We start from the raw sequence: 15,508 nt of genomic DNA, 5'->3' as shown, positions 1-15,508 counted from the left end.
CATAAGTCCTAGGACTTTTTCTAGCCCAACTAAAAAGTCCCTACTTCTTAAAAAGTCCCTCCCTGTTTGTTTTCAAGGACTAAAAAGTCCCAAGTCCCTCCCTAGAGGTTATTGAATGAACATGTTACCCCCAGTATACAGAAAAATAACAACCAAACAACACCATGGGGCGGCGGGGCAATGGGTGCAGGGAGGGGCATTGTTGGAAGTCCCAAAAAATACTATCCTTGATAGTCTTCTTCATTAAGTCCCAAAAAGCAAGTTTTAGTCCCTACTAGTCCCTCCTGTTTGGTTAAAAAGTCCCTAAGAGGGACTTTTTCTAGTCCCTACACTAAAAAGTACCTGGAAACAAAAAAACCCTGCATAAAGTTGAGACACTTGTTTTGGAATGGAGGGAGTACATATTTGCTATGATCTGTCAATCATTGAGATGCAATAGCATGCATCTTAGTCTCCTTTGTATTTGATGAAATGTTGCAACAGGAAACCTTGGGTGCAAGATACATGTAACAGAAGTTGGAAGCTTCATAGCATTGTACTATCTCGCTGATAAATTACAGTACATACTATACTAGTACTTCCTCCATTCCTAAATATATGTCTTTGTAGAGATTTCACAATGAACGACATACGGATGTATATAGATGCATTTTAAGTGTAGATTCATTAATTTTGTTCCGTAAGTTGTCCATCTAGTGGAATCTATACAAAGACTTAAATATTTAGGAATGGAGGGAGTACTATGTAAAGAGTTAGGTGTCGCACGGTGTCCAGAAAATATGGTGATAGTGTGAGGTGGGCCATGTAATCACTGAGCCTGCGTGTTTTCACTGCTCTTGCACTCCTCCGTCGTAAGAATGGAGAAAATTTTAATCTAGTAGTACCTCCTTCCGCCGAAAGCGTGGGACATCCTGCAGTCCTACCACTTGAGTAATAATGACCAATGAGCCGTCAAATCACATAGACCCGGCAGTAAGTTGGACGGATGAAGCAACCATCACTCTTGAATTCGCTTCTCCCTTCAACGCAGGCGCCAGTGAGAGGTCGCGTCTGCTCTACCCGGGCATGAATGCGGCACCGATTCTGTGGAGCGGCGCTGACCGTTTCGGGCGGTAATTGCGCGCGGGCGATGGAGGGGCTTTGGGTGGGCCAGGCTGGTCAGGAGCGGGCTTGGCAGCTATCCGCCTGTCCCTCTACCGGATGCCCGGAAACGAGAGGATGTACCAAATCTCGCGGCTAAAATCATACACTACACACCATCTCTCCATAGGAGTAGGTCAATCTGTCGCTCTCTCTAACACACACATGTTGTTAAACACACTCACACACACGCACATGCACACACAGGTTCATAGAATAGGAAAATCGTGCGAGTGTGAAGCCAGAGGAAGTGAGATACAAATGGATTACGTACAAGAAGCGAAGAGGTGACAAATATTCCATCAAACCTGGACTGAGGAGTAGTACTCCCTCCGTCTAGGTGTTAAGTCATCTTACGGAAATCAGATATTCCCAAAATGTTTAGTCGTCGTCCATTAACTTCCCATCTCAATGCCCTCCTGGCCTCATTGCTAGCGAGCATTGTTACTTAGGAAGCGTTTAGATCCTTAGCAAGAATAGCTTATAGCATATCCGGGCAAGGTTAGACATTTGGAACTACTAAATATGTTAGCTTTTGTGGGCCAGCTAGCTTGGGTGGGCTAGAAAAACCTTGCTAGGTCAGGAGAGCCAGATCGGCTCGCTTCCGATGGCAAACTTTGCATAGTAGTAACATAGACTAGTAACATATGCATGTTACTAGTCCAAGTTACTCACCACTATGACCAGCCTAAGCAATGTAACTAAACGCTCCTTACTCTGCCTTGTTATCTCCCCCGGAAACCCAATGCATGGAGCGCAACTACGCATTGATCAATCAAGAAATCAAAGTCGGCTTGCATGCGAATTAATATGTGGCCCTACATGGTAGATAAAACGACATCTCTTAGTTGTTTGGATTAATTGTTGCGTTTAGGGATAGAAATCAGGGCTTTGATTGGAGGAATGACCGCTGAAGTTTCTCCTTCTCCTCCAATATGCTTGCACCTTGGTCCCGATGCACCTTCTGAAGGAAATATGCCCTAGAGGAAATAATAAAGTTATTATTTATTTCCTTATATCATGATAAATGTTTATTATTCATGCTAGAGTTGCATTAACCAGAAACATAATACATGTGTGAATACATAGACAAACAGGTTGTCACTAGTATGCCTCTACTTGACTAGCTCGTTGATCAAAGATGGTTATGTTTCCTAACCATGGACATGAGTTATCATTTGATTAATAGGGTCACATCATTAGGATAATGATGTGATTGACATGACCCATTCCGTTAGCTTAGCACCCGATCGTTTAGTATGTTGTTATTGCTTTCTTCATGACTTATACATGTTCCTATGACTATGAGATTATGCAACTCCCGTTTACCGGAGGAACACTTTGTGTGCTACCAAACGTCACAACGTAACTGGGTGATTATAAAGGTGCTCTACAGGTGTCTCCAAAGGTACTTGTTGGGTTGGCGTATTTCGAGATTAGGATTTGTCACTGTGATTTTTGGAGAGGTATCTCTGGGCCCTCTCGGTAATGCACATCACTTAAGGCTTGCAAGCATTGCAACTAATGAGTTAGTTGCGGGATGATGTATTATGGAACGAGTAAAGAGACTTCCCGGTAATGAGATTGAACTAGGTATTGAGATACCGACGATCGAATCTCGGGCAAGTAACATGCCGATCCCAAAGGGAACAACGTATGTTGTTATGCGTTTTGACCGATAAAAGATCTTCGTAGAATATGTGGGAGACAATATGAGCATCTAGGTTCCGTTATTGGTTATTGACCAGAGATGTGTCTCGGTCATGTCTACATAGTTCTCGAACCCGTAGGGTCCGCACGCTTAACATTTTGATGACAGTTATATTATGGGTTTATATGTTTTGATGTATCGAAGTTTGTTTGGAGTTCCAGATGTGATCACGGACATGACGAGGAGTCTCGAAATGGTCGAGACATGAAGATTGATATATTGGAAGCCTATGTTTGGATATCGGAAGTGTTCCAGGTGAAATCGGGATTTTACCGGAGTACCAGGAGGTTACCGGAACCCCCCGGGGGCTTAATGGGCCTACATGGGCCTTAGTGGAAATAGAGGGCAGCAAGGGAGTGTGGGGTGCGCCCCCCCCCCCAAGGCCCAAACCAAATTGGTTTAGGGCAAGGGGGGCCGTCCCCCTCTTTCCTTCTCCCCTCTCTATTTCCTTCTCCCAAGTCCTAATCCAACTAGGAAAGGAGGGAGTCCTACTCCCAGTGGGAGTAGGACTCCTCCTGGCGCGCCTCCTCCCTGGCCGGCCGCACCCCCGCCCCTTTGCTCCTTTATATATGGGGGCAGGGGGCACCCCGTAGACACATCAATTGATTGTTTGATCTTTTAGCCGTGTGCGGTGCCCCCCTCCACCATAGTCCACCTTGATAATACTGTAGCGGTGCTTAGGCGAAGCCCTACGTTTTTAGAACATCATCATCGTCACCACGCCATCGTGTTGACGAAACTCTCCCTCAAAACTCGGCTGGATCGGAGTTCGAGGGACGTCATCGGGCTGAATGTGTGCTGAACTCGGAGGTGACATACGTTCGGTACTTGATCGGTCGGATCGTGAAGACGTACGACTACATCAACCGCGTTGTGCTAACGCTTCCTCTTTTGGTCTACGAGGGTACGTGGACAACACTCTCCCCTCTCGTTGCTATGCATCACCATCATCTTGCGTGTGCGTAGGAATTTTTTTGAAATTACTATGTTCCCCAAAAGTGGCATCCGAGCCAGGTTTTATGCGTAGATGTCATATGCACGAGTAGAACACAAGTGAGTTGTGGGCGATATAAGTCATACTGCTTACCAGCATGTCATACTTTGGTTCGGCGGTATTGTTGGATGAAGCGGCCCGGACCGACATTACGCGTACGCTTACGCGAGACTGGTTCTACCGACGTGCTTTGCACACAGGTGGCTGGCGGGTGTCAGTTTCTCCAACTTTAGTTGAACCGAGTGTGGCTACGCCCGGTCCTTGCGAAGGTTAAAACAGCACCAACTTGACAAACTTTCATTGTGGTTTTGATGCGTAGGTAAGAACGGTTTTTGCTAAGCCCGTAGCAGCCACGTAAAACTTGCAACAACAAAGTAGAGGACGTCTAACTTGTTTTTGTAGGGCATGTTGTGATGTGATATGGTCAAGACATGATGCTAAATTTTATTGTATGAGATGATCATGTTTTGTAACCGAGTTATCGGCAACTGGCAAGAGCCATACGGTTGTCGCTTTATTGTATGCAATGCAATCGCCCTGTAGTGCTTTACTTTATCACTAAGCGGTAGCGATAGTCGTAGGAGCATAAGATTGGCGAGACGAAAACGATGCTACAATGGAGATCAAGGTGTCGCACCGGTGACGATGGTGATCATGATGGTGCTTCGGAGATGGAGATCACAAGCACAAGATGATGATGGCCATATCATATCACTTATATTGATTGCATGTGATGTTTATCTTTTATGCATCTTATCTTGCTTTGATTGACGGTAGCATTATAAGATGATCTCTCACTAAATTTCAAGATAAAAAGTGTTCTCCCTGAGTATGAACCATTGCCAAAGTTCGTCGTGCCCAGACACCACATGATGATCGGGTGCGATAAGCTCTACGTCCATCTACAACGGGTGCAAGCCAGTTTTGCACACGCAGAATACTCAGGTTAAACTTGACGAGCCTAGCATATGGAGATATGGCCTCTAAGCACTGAGACCGAAAGGTCGAGTGTGAATCATATAGTAGATATGATCAACATAGTGATGTTCACCATTGAAAACTACTCCATTTCACGTGATGATCGGTTATGGTTTAGTTGATTTGGATCAAGTGATCACTTAGAAGATTAGAGGGATGTTTTTCTAAGTGGGAGTTCTTAAGTAATATGATTAACTGAACTTTAATTTATCATGAACTTAGTACCTGATAGTATCTTGCTTGTCTATGTCTGATTGTAGATAGATGGCCCGTGCTGTTGTTCCGTTGAATTTTAATGCGTTCCTTAAGAAAGCAAAGTTGAAAGATGATGGTAGCAATTACATGGACTGGGTCCGTAACTTGAGGATTATCCTCATTGCTGCTCAGAAGAATTACTTCCTGGAAGCACAACTGAGTGCCAGGCCTGCTGCTGATGCGACTAACGATGTTAAGAACGTCTGGCAGAGCTAAGCTGATGACTACTCGATAGTTCAGCGTGCCATGCTATACGGCTTAGAACCGGGACATCAACGACGTTTTGAACGTCATGGAGCATATGAGATGTTCTAGGAGTTGAAGTTAATATTTCAAGAAAATGCCCGGATTGAGAGATATGAAGTCTCCAATAAGTTCTACAGCTGCAAGATGGAGGAGAATAGTTCTGTCAGTGAACATATACTCAGAATGTCTAGGTACCATAATCACTTAACTCAGCTGGGAGTTAATCTTCCGGTTGATAGTGTCATTGATGGAGTTCTACAATCACTGCCACCAAGCTACAAGAGCTTTGTGATGAACTATAATATGCAAGGGATGGATAAGACAATTCCCAAGCTCTTCGCAATGCTAAAGGCAGCGGAGGTAGAAATCAAGAAGGAGCATCAAGTGTTGATGGTCAGTAAGACCACCAGTTTCAAAAAGGGTAAAGGGAAGAAGAAGGGGAACTTCAAGAAGAACAGCAAGCAAGTTGCTGCTCAGGAGAAGAAACCCAAGTCTAGACCTAAGCCTGAAACTGAGTGCTTCTACTGCAAGCAGACTGATCACTGGAAGCGGAACTGCCCCAAGTATTTGGCGGATAAGAAGGATGGCAAGGTGAACAAAGGTATATGTGATATACATGTTATTGGTGTGCACCTTACTAGAGCTCGCAGTAGCACCTAGGTATTTGATACTGGTTCTGTTGCTAATATTTGCAACTCGAAACAGGGACTACGGATTAAGCGAACACTGGCAAAGGACGAGGTGACGATGCGCGTGGGAAATGGTTCCAAAGTCGATGTGATCGCGGTCGGCACGCTACCTCTACATCTACCTTCGGGATTAGTATTAGACATAAATAATTGTTATTTGGTGCCAGTGTTGAGCATGAACATTATATCTGGATCTTGTTTGATACGAGACGGTTATTCATTTAAATCAGAGAATAATGGTTTTTCTATTTATATGAGTAATATCTTCTATGGTCATGCACCCTTGAAGAGTGGTCTATTTTTGAGGAATCTCGATAGTAGTGATACACATATTCATATTGTTGAAGCCAAAAGATGCAGAGTTGATAATGATAGTGCAACTTATTTGTGGAACTATCGTTTAGGTCATATCGGTGTAAAGCGCATGAAGAAACTCCATACTGATGGACTTTTGGGACCACTTGATTATGAATCACTTGGTACTTGCGAATCGTGCCTCATGGGCAAGATGACTAAAACGCCGTTCCCCGGAACTATGGAGAGAGCAACAGATTTGTTGGAAATCATACATACAGATGTATGTGGTCCGATGAATGTTGAGGCTCGTGGCAGATATCGTTATTTTCTCACCTTCACAGATGATTTAAGCAGATATGGGTATATCTACTTAATGAAGCATAAGTCTGAAACATTTGAAAAGTTCAAAGAATTTCAGAGTGAAGCTGAAAATCATCGTAACAAGAAAATAAAGTTTCTACGATCTGATCGTGGAGGAGAATATTTGAGTTATGAGTTTGGTCTACATTTGAAACAATGCGGAATAGTTTCGCAGCTCACGCCACCCGGAACAACACAGCGTAATGGTGTGTCCGAACATCGTAGTCGCTCTTTACTAGATATGGTGCGATCTATGATGTCTCTTACAGATTTACCGCTATCATTTTGGGGTTATGCTTTAGAGACGGTCACATTCACATTAAATAGGGCACCATCAAAATCCGTTGAGACGACGCCTTATGAACTGTGGTTTGGCAAGAAACCAAAGTTGTCGTTTCTGAAAGTTTGGGGCTGCGATGCTTATGTGAAAAAGCTTCAACCTGATAAGCTCGAACCCAAATCGGAGAAATGTGTCCTCATAGGATACCCAAAGGAGACTATTGGGTACACCTTCTATCACAGATCCGAAGGAAAGACATTCGTTGCTAAGAATGGATCCTTTCTAGAGAAGGAGTTTCTCTCGAAAGAAGTGAGTGGGAGGAAAGTGGAACTTGATGAGGTAACTATACCTGCTCCTCTATTGGAAAGTAGTTCATCACAGAAACCGGTTTTCTGTGACGCCTACACCAATTAGTGAGGAAGTCAATGATCATGATCATGGAACTTCAGATCATGTTACTAATAAACCTCGTAGATCAACCAGAGTAAGATTCTCACCAGAGTGGTACGGTAATCCTGTTTTGGAAGTCATGCTACTAGATCATGATGAACCTATGAACTATGAAGAAGTGATGGTGACCCCAGATTCCACAAAATGGCTTGAGGCCATGAAATCTGAGATGGGATCCATGTATGAGAACAAAGTATGGACTTTGGTTGACTTGCCTGTAGATCGGCAAGCAATTGAGAATAAATTGATCTTCAAGAAGAAGACTGACACTGACGGTAATGTTACTGTCTACAAAGCTTGACTTGTTGCGAAAGGTTTTCGACAAGTTCAAGGGATTGACTACGATGAGACTTTCTCACCTGTAGCAATGCTTAAGTCTGTCCGAATCATATTAGCAATTGCCGCATTTTATGATTATGAAATTTGGCAAATGGATGTCAAAACTGCATTCCTGAATGGATTTCTGGAAGAAGAGTTGTATATGATGCAACCGGAAGGTTTTGTTGATCCAAAGGGAACTAACAAAGTGTGAAAGCTTCAACGATCCTTTTATGGACTGGTGCAAGCCTCTCGGAGTTGGAATAAACGCTTTGATAGTGTGATCAAAGCATTTGGTTATACAGACTTTTGGAGAAGCCTGTATTTACAAGAAAGTGAGTGGGGGCTCTGTAGCATTTCTGATATTATATGTGGATGACATATTGCTGATTGGAAATGATATAGAATTTCTGGATAGCTTAAAGGGATACTTCAATAAGAGTTTTTCGATGAAAGACCTCAGTGAAGTTACTTACATATTGGGCATCTAGATCTATAGAGATAGATCAAGACGCTTAATTGTACTTTCACAAAGCACATACCTTGACAAAGTTTTGAAGAAGTTCAAAATGGATCAAGCAAAGGAAGAGTTCTTGCCTGTGTTACAAGGTGTGAAGTTGAGTAAGACTCAATGCCCGACCACGGCAGAAGATAGAGAGAAAATTAAAGATGTTCCCTATGCTTCAGCCATAGGCTCTATCATGTATGCAATGTTGTGTACTAGACCTGATGTGTGCCTTGCTATAAGTCTAGCAGGGAGGTACCAAAGTAATCCAGGAGTGGATCACTGGATAGCGGTCAAGAACATCCTGAAATAGCTGAAAAGGACTAAGGATATGTTTCTCGTTTATGGTGGTGACAAAGAGCTCATCATAAACGATTACGTTGATGCAAGCTTTGACACTGATCCGGATGTTTCTAAATCACAAACCGGATACGTGTTTACATTGAACGGTGGAGCTGTCAGTTGGTGCAATTCTAAACAAAGCGTTGTGGTGGGATCTACATGTGAAGCGGAGTACATAGTTGCTTCGAAAGCAGCAAATGAAGGAGTCTGGATGAATGAGTTCATATCCGATCTAGGTGTCATACCTAGTGCATTGGGTCCAATGAAAATCTTTTGTGACAATACTGGTGCAATTGCCTTGGTGAAGGAATCCAGATTTCACAAGAGAACCAAGCACATCAAGAGAGGCTTCAATTCCATCCGGGATCTAGTCCAGGTGGGAGACATAGAAATTTGCAAGATACATACGGATCTAAATCTTGCAGACCCGTTGACTAAGCCTCTTCCACGAGCAGCACCAAGGCTCCATGGGTGTTAGAATCATTACTGTGTAATCTAGATTATTGACTCTAGTGCAAGTGGGAGACTGAAGGAAATATGCCCTAGAGGCAATAATAAAGTTATTATTTATTTCCTTATATCATGATAAATGTTTATTATTCATGCTAGAATTGTATTAACCGGAAACATAATACATGTGTGAATACATAGACAAATAGGTTGTCACTAGTATGCTTCTACTTGACTAGCTCGTTGATCAAAGATGGTTATGTTTCCTAACCATGGACATGAGTTGTCATTTGATTAACGGGGTCACATCATTAGGATAATGATGTGATTGACACGACCCATTCCGTTTGCTTAGCACCCGATCGTTTAGTATGTTGCTATTGCTTTCTTCATGACTTATACATGTTCCTATGACTATGATATTATGCAACTCCCGTTTACCGGAGGAACACTTTCTGTGCTACCAAACGTCACAACGTAACTGGGTGATTATAAAGGTGCTCTACAGGTGTCTCCAAAGGTACTTCTTGGGTTGGCGTATTTCGAGATTAGGGTTTGTCACTCCGATTGTCGGAGAGGAATCTCTGGGCCCTCTCAGTAATGCACATCACTTAAGCCTTGCAAGCATTGCAACTAATGAGTTAGTTGCGGGATGATGTATTATAGAACAAGTAAAGAGACCTGCTGGTAACGAGATTGAACTAGGTATTGAGATACCGACGATTGAATCTCCGGCAAGTAACATACCGATGACAAAGGGAACAACGTATGTTGTTATGCGGTTTGACCCATAAAAGATCTTTGTAGAATATGTGGGAGCCAATCTAAGCATCCAGGTTCCGCTATTGGTTATTGACCGGAGACGTGTCTCGGTCATGTCTACATAGTTCTCGAACCCGTAGGGTCCGCACGCTTAACGTTTCGATGACAGTTATATCATGAGTTTATATGTTTGATGTACCGAAGGTTGTTCGGAGTTCCGGATGTGATCACGGACATGACGAGGAGTCTCGAAATGGTCGATACATGAAGATTGATATATTGGAAGCCTATGTTTGGATATTGGAAGTGTTCCAGGTGAAATCGGAATTTTACGAGAGTACCGGGAGATTACCGGAACCCCCCCGGGGGCTTAATGGGCCTACATGGGCCTTAGTGGAAATAGTGGGCAGCAAGGGGAGTGTGGGGCTCGCCCCCCAAGGCCCAAACCGAATTGGTTTAGGGCAAGGGGGTCCGGCCCCCTCTTTCCTTCTCCCCTCTCTCTTTCCTTCTCCCAAGTCCTAATCCAACTAGGAAAGGGGGGAGTCCTACTCCCGGTGGGAGTAGGACTCATCTTGGCGCGCCTCCTCCCTGTCCGGCCGCACCCCCACCTTTGATCCTTTATATACGGGGGCAGGGGGCACCCCATAGACACAACAATTGATCGTTTGATCTTTTAGCCGTGTGTGGTGCCTCCCTCCACCATAGTCCACCTCGATAATACTGTAGCGGTGCTTAGGCGAAGCCCTGCATCGGTAGAACATCATCATCGTCACCACGCCGTCGTGCTAACAAAACTCTCCCTTAACACTCGGCTGGATCGGAGTTCGAGAGACGTCATCGGCCTGAACGTGTGCTGAACTCGGAGATGCCGTACGTTCGGTACTTGATCGGTCGGGTCATGAAGACGTACGACTACATCAACCGCGTTGTGCTAACGCTTCCGCTTTCGGTCTACGAGGGTACGTGGACAACACTCTCCCCTCTTGTTGCTATGCATCACCATGATCTTGTGTGTGCGTAGGAATTTTTTTGAAATTACTGTGTTCCCCAGCACCTTCTAACGTGACTTATTACACCTAGACGGAGGGAGTCATACTAGATACGGTGGCACACTGACTTAGGTCAAATACAAGTGCCCAAAATTGTGTGCATGTTACAATAGGATTCACTTAAAATAGTACCTAGGCGAACAGAGTGATCAATTGGACAGTGTTCCCGAGCAGTAGCGAGATGTGTGAGGTAAGATACACCGCTGGCGCTTTTAATTTTTCTTATTAATTTGTTTGTTTCACCCTCTGACTGGTGGGACCCAACGTACTACGTGGAGAGAGGTAAGGTGACTAAGGCTGCATTATTTTTGCACCACTGTGGATAGTCTTACCACCGAAGCCACATGACATGATTATGATTTAAATCCCAATGACTCCCACACAAAAAAAACATGGCATGCTTGTCACACGAATGCAGGAATGTATAAAAGGTTATTTTCCTCTCGTTGAACATAATGGGAGTGTTGTGTAGCTGGTTAGCCTGTTCGCTCATCAAACTTGAGTCTCGGGTTTGATAAATACACTTGAGCATAATTCGTGCCAGGAGGATTCTTTGACTGCTCAAAATGGATGGATACTCACATCTGTAACGAACTGATCTTTTGTTTTGTTTTGGGGGACAAGGCTGTAGACTTTGACCAGGACTAGATTTCCTGCGCTCACATAGGGAAAGGTGTCTAAAGATAAAAAAACTGGGACCAACACAAATATGCTCTTTGTTTGTTTGTTGTTTGTTGCAACAGACTGTGCATCACCCCAGTACATCGGTATATGCACATGGTGCTGGTGCGTCCACTGTCCCGTGCAACACTTTAGCTGTTGTTAATCTAAGGCCCTGTTTGGTTAAAAACTCCATAGTCCCTACCTTCTTGGTTCCAGTGACTAAACATGGAGTAGAGGTTATTAAATGACATGCTAAAAGAGCATGTTACCCCTAGTAATGAACTAATAGAGACAAGGTGCGATGTGTGGCAGGGCCTTCTTTCTTTAGTCCCAAATGCCCACTTTTAGTCCCTAAAAGTCCCTCCTGTTTGGTTTAGATGGGACTAACACGGAGTTTTTTTAGTCCCTCCACCAAAATGTCCCTGTAAACAAACACCCTCTAATAATGCCGCTGGAAATTGATGCAATGCTACAGTTAAAAGCAAATTACATGTTTAACGAATTTTATTATTAATATAATCTCTCTGTTAATATTAATCAATGCCACCATTTGAAAAATGCTACTATCTTGCTTTCTTTCCCATTTAGATTAGGTAGATGCTTCTTTTTGTTGGCTTATATGTCATCCGTCGTTATTGACCACTAGTTGTTTCCTTTGCACCTCTGTGTAAACAGGGTTATCTACTTCACCTCGTTGCCATTGTGACCTTTTGTTGCACTGCACAAAACACTTTTGTTTTAAGAGTGTTTTGTGCAGTTCAACCAAAATGTCACACCGACAACGTTGCTTGATTTCTTGATCTTAGTGGAACTGCACAAGAGGATATCTTACTTCCTATCCGTGTTGGCAAATTTGGTTCAGATCTTCTTCTAGTGAGTTGTTTGAATTCCGTGTCATGAGAGGTCAGTACTAGCCTTCTTTCACATGATTCTGCAGTGTGCTTTCATATGTTGTGCTACTTGTACGGTAATGTTGCTTGATTTTAGTGAACTGCACAAATGGAGACAAGGATTCCAATCTGTATGTGCACCGTAATATCCCATTGAGGTAAGATAAGGATATTTCACAACTGTTGGCCTTTATTTTGCCACTTTCATCCAGAAATTAATGTCATTGTTTAGTGTTATACTTGTGCAACCTAATTAACATGCCAAATCTTACATTGAAGGCGAAGCTTGTCTGTTATTGAACCAAGTGATGAAAGGGAAGAACAAACGTAAGAAAAACAAAGATCAACTCCCGGTGCTGTAATGAAGCACTAGAACTATGGTGACACAAGTAATGATATAGTTTTGCATCTAAATTTATTGCTATGGATGGAATGAGCAATTGTCTTGCCACTGATTTGATGCCACTCTTAATGTAATACGTAATTATCTCCACTTGTGCAAACAGAGATCTTCTTTGAAGATACCATATATTTTAGTGGAACTGCACAAGAAGATGTTGGAAACATTAAACTAATCAAGGAGTATATAGTAAGCATGGCCACCACAGTAGATAGCAACAGATGGATCCGGAGAAATGCTTCATCTGTATGCTCTACACAATAAGCCTCCTAACAAAGGTTGGTACTCGCCCACTGATTTCATCCATATGATTGAGCTTTGTCATCTCTATTGGTGTTGTGCTACTGTTTAGATACTGTCATCAAAAAGTGGTATTGTCCTTGAGAAGTGCTTCATCTGTGCTGTTTTAAATATTTCCTTTCCTTTTTTTGAGCAAACAGGGATGCTAGCATTTAGTTGTCCTCTTGTCTTTGCACAACAAGATCATCCACCTCTGAAGAAGAATATGGAGTACGTGAGGTGACTATTTCCGATTATGCCAGGATGAAGAAGCCATGTCTATCTTCTCATCAGAAGGAGCAGTTGAAGGATGGTTACGTTACCCCCACAAGACCAAACTAACTTCATCTCAGAAGGACTGACAAATCTCCATTTTCTTGCTGTGATGCGCGATTACAATGTTGTTCTAGGATTCTTTCTGGTGAGTTCCATTTTTTCTAAAAGTGTGCTCTACATGGACCATGTAGGTGCCTGTTTAAACTATCAATTCATTGTACAGTTTGCTTTATACTAATCACTTTTTTGTATTTGTGCAAACAGGGGTGCTCAACTTGATTTCAATGGGAACTACACAAAATGTTCATGAATACATCAAATCATTCATTTCCACCACAAGAAATGAGGTGCCGAGCGAATTTGGTTGATTTTGGTGGAACTGCACAAGAAGAAGAACTGGTTTATTTAGCACGAGGTGCCATGTCAATGTCCGAACTGATGGCAAACCCTGCCCATTCCACAATCATAGGCATTTGATATTTTGGAATGGGACAACCTTGTCAAATTTTGCTCATTAATTTTAGCAAGAAGACATGCGTTTGATATTTTCGAATGGGACGCCCTTTGCTGCCAGCAGCGTCGATCCATTTTTTCTTTATTCTTTAGTTGGGAAGTAAATATTGGCTCTGACATGTGAATCACTAAGATGCATAATCATTGATTGTTTTGAATGTTCTCTATGAATTGCCAGGCTTGTGTGTTTGATTGCAATGTACAGGAACGCTAAAAAGCTACTCAAACTCTTTGTACTCCTTCTATTCCTTTTTACTTCACACATTGTGAAAGTGCATACTTTTTCTATAAGATAGGTCAAAGTAGAGATACTTTAACTACAGACAAAACTTGTATGCAGACTTGAAAGGACTGGAGGGAGTACATGTGAAACTGCTGGAAACGAGGTGATCACCCTGGGAATAATGCTAGTACGTATTGTTTTGGATGTTCATCCAATGCCAGTGATACAAGAATTCGAACTAATCGAAATAAATTCATTCATACACGATCGGATTTCATATAAACATGCCGGATTTCATTACATTTCATACATTCTTCAACTAAAAAGGGGTGCGCTGGATGTATAATTAATTAACCGAAGCTACCCACCTGTGTTTGGTAGCATACAACTGAAGTGCTCAATTTCTATAGCAAATGACTGTATCTCATGAGCTTTCTCAACCATGGAGCGGTCTTCAATCATCCTGTAATCATATAATAGCTCCATGATGTACAGCTCAGTGCCAGCAACCGGAGGGTAGCAGTGGTGGCCTTACTTGGACTCGAGCGGCGACGACTTACCGTGTTATACTCTTCCATGTTTTCTCTGTTGCGCAGCCTCGTTGGCAGCGGGGTGGGGCCTCGGTGGAGCCGGCCATGTCCTCTTTCTCGTTGCCGGCGGGCGGCGCCTCGGCGGAGCGGGGGAAATCCTACCCCTCGTTGCCAGCAGGGTGGGGCCTCGGCAGAGCTGGTGGTGTCCTTTGCCTCGTTGTTGGCACCGCGGGGCCTCGGCGGAGCCGGCGGTGTCCTCTTCCTCGTTGTTGGTGCCGCGCGGCCTCGGCGGAGTAGGGCCTCGTCGACGCTAGCGCAGCAGGGACTCGTCGGAGCTGGCATTGTCCTCTGCCTCATCCTCGGTCTCGCCAAACAGCGCCTCACCCGCTTCATTGCCCTCTTGGTAGGTTGTCGCAGCCTCCTCCATCCGCATGAGGTACCGCCAGCACTCGAGGAGGCCCTCACGGGCGGAGCGGTACGATTCGAGCAGCGCCTCCTGCTCCGCCCGCTCCATGACGATCTGCTCCTCCGCCCGCTCCATGGTGATCTGCGCCTCCCGGAAGTGCTCCTCATGCTTCTGCCTCACCGTGTCCATATATTGGGCACGGGCCTCACCGATGGTCATGGTGCAATGCACCAGCAAGGATGGCGCGGAGGAGGGGGTTGGTGCCAGATCGTCGACTACCATGTTCTCCATTGGAACGTCATCATCCTCCGGCTGCCTGCCGGCCAGCCAATCAGTAGCAATGGCTGCCATCTCCTTGTGGTCCATCGTCCGCCCGTCCCAAAGAGCGCTGGAGCGCGAGGAAGCCATGGTGGGTAGTAGTGGTGTGGACAGAAGAAAGGGAACGGATGCGAATGACCGCCGCTATGGCCGGCGCAGCAGTTTATATAGCAATGGTGGGCGG

Source organism: Triticum dicoccoides, chromosome 6A (genome assembly GCF_002162155.2).
Source record: "Triticum dicoccoides isolate Atlit2015 ecotype Zavitan chromosome 6A, WEW_v2.0, whole genome shotgun sequence".
Lineage (NCBI taxonomy): Eukaryota > Viridiplantae > Streptophyta > Magnoliopsida > Poales > Poaceae > Triticum > Triticum dicoccoides.
The sequence above is the reverse complement of the archived record's forward strand: the minus strand, read 5'-3'. Positions refer to the sequence as shown.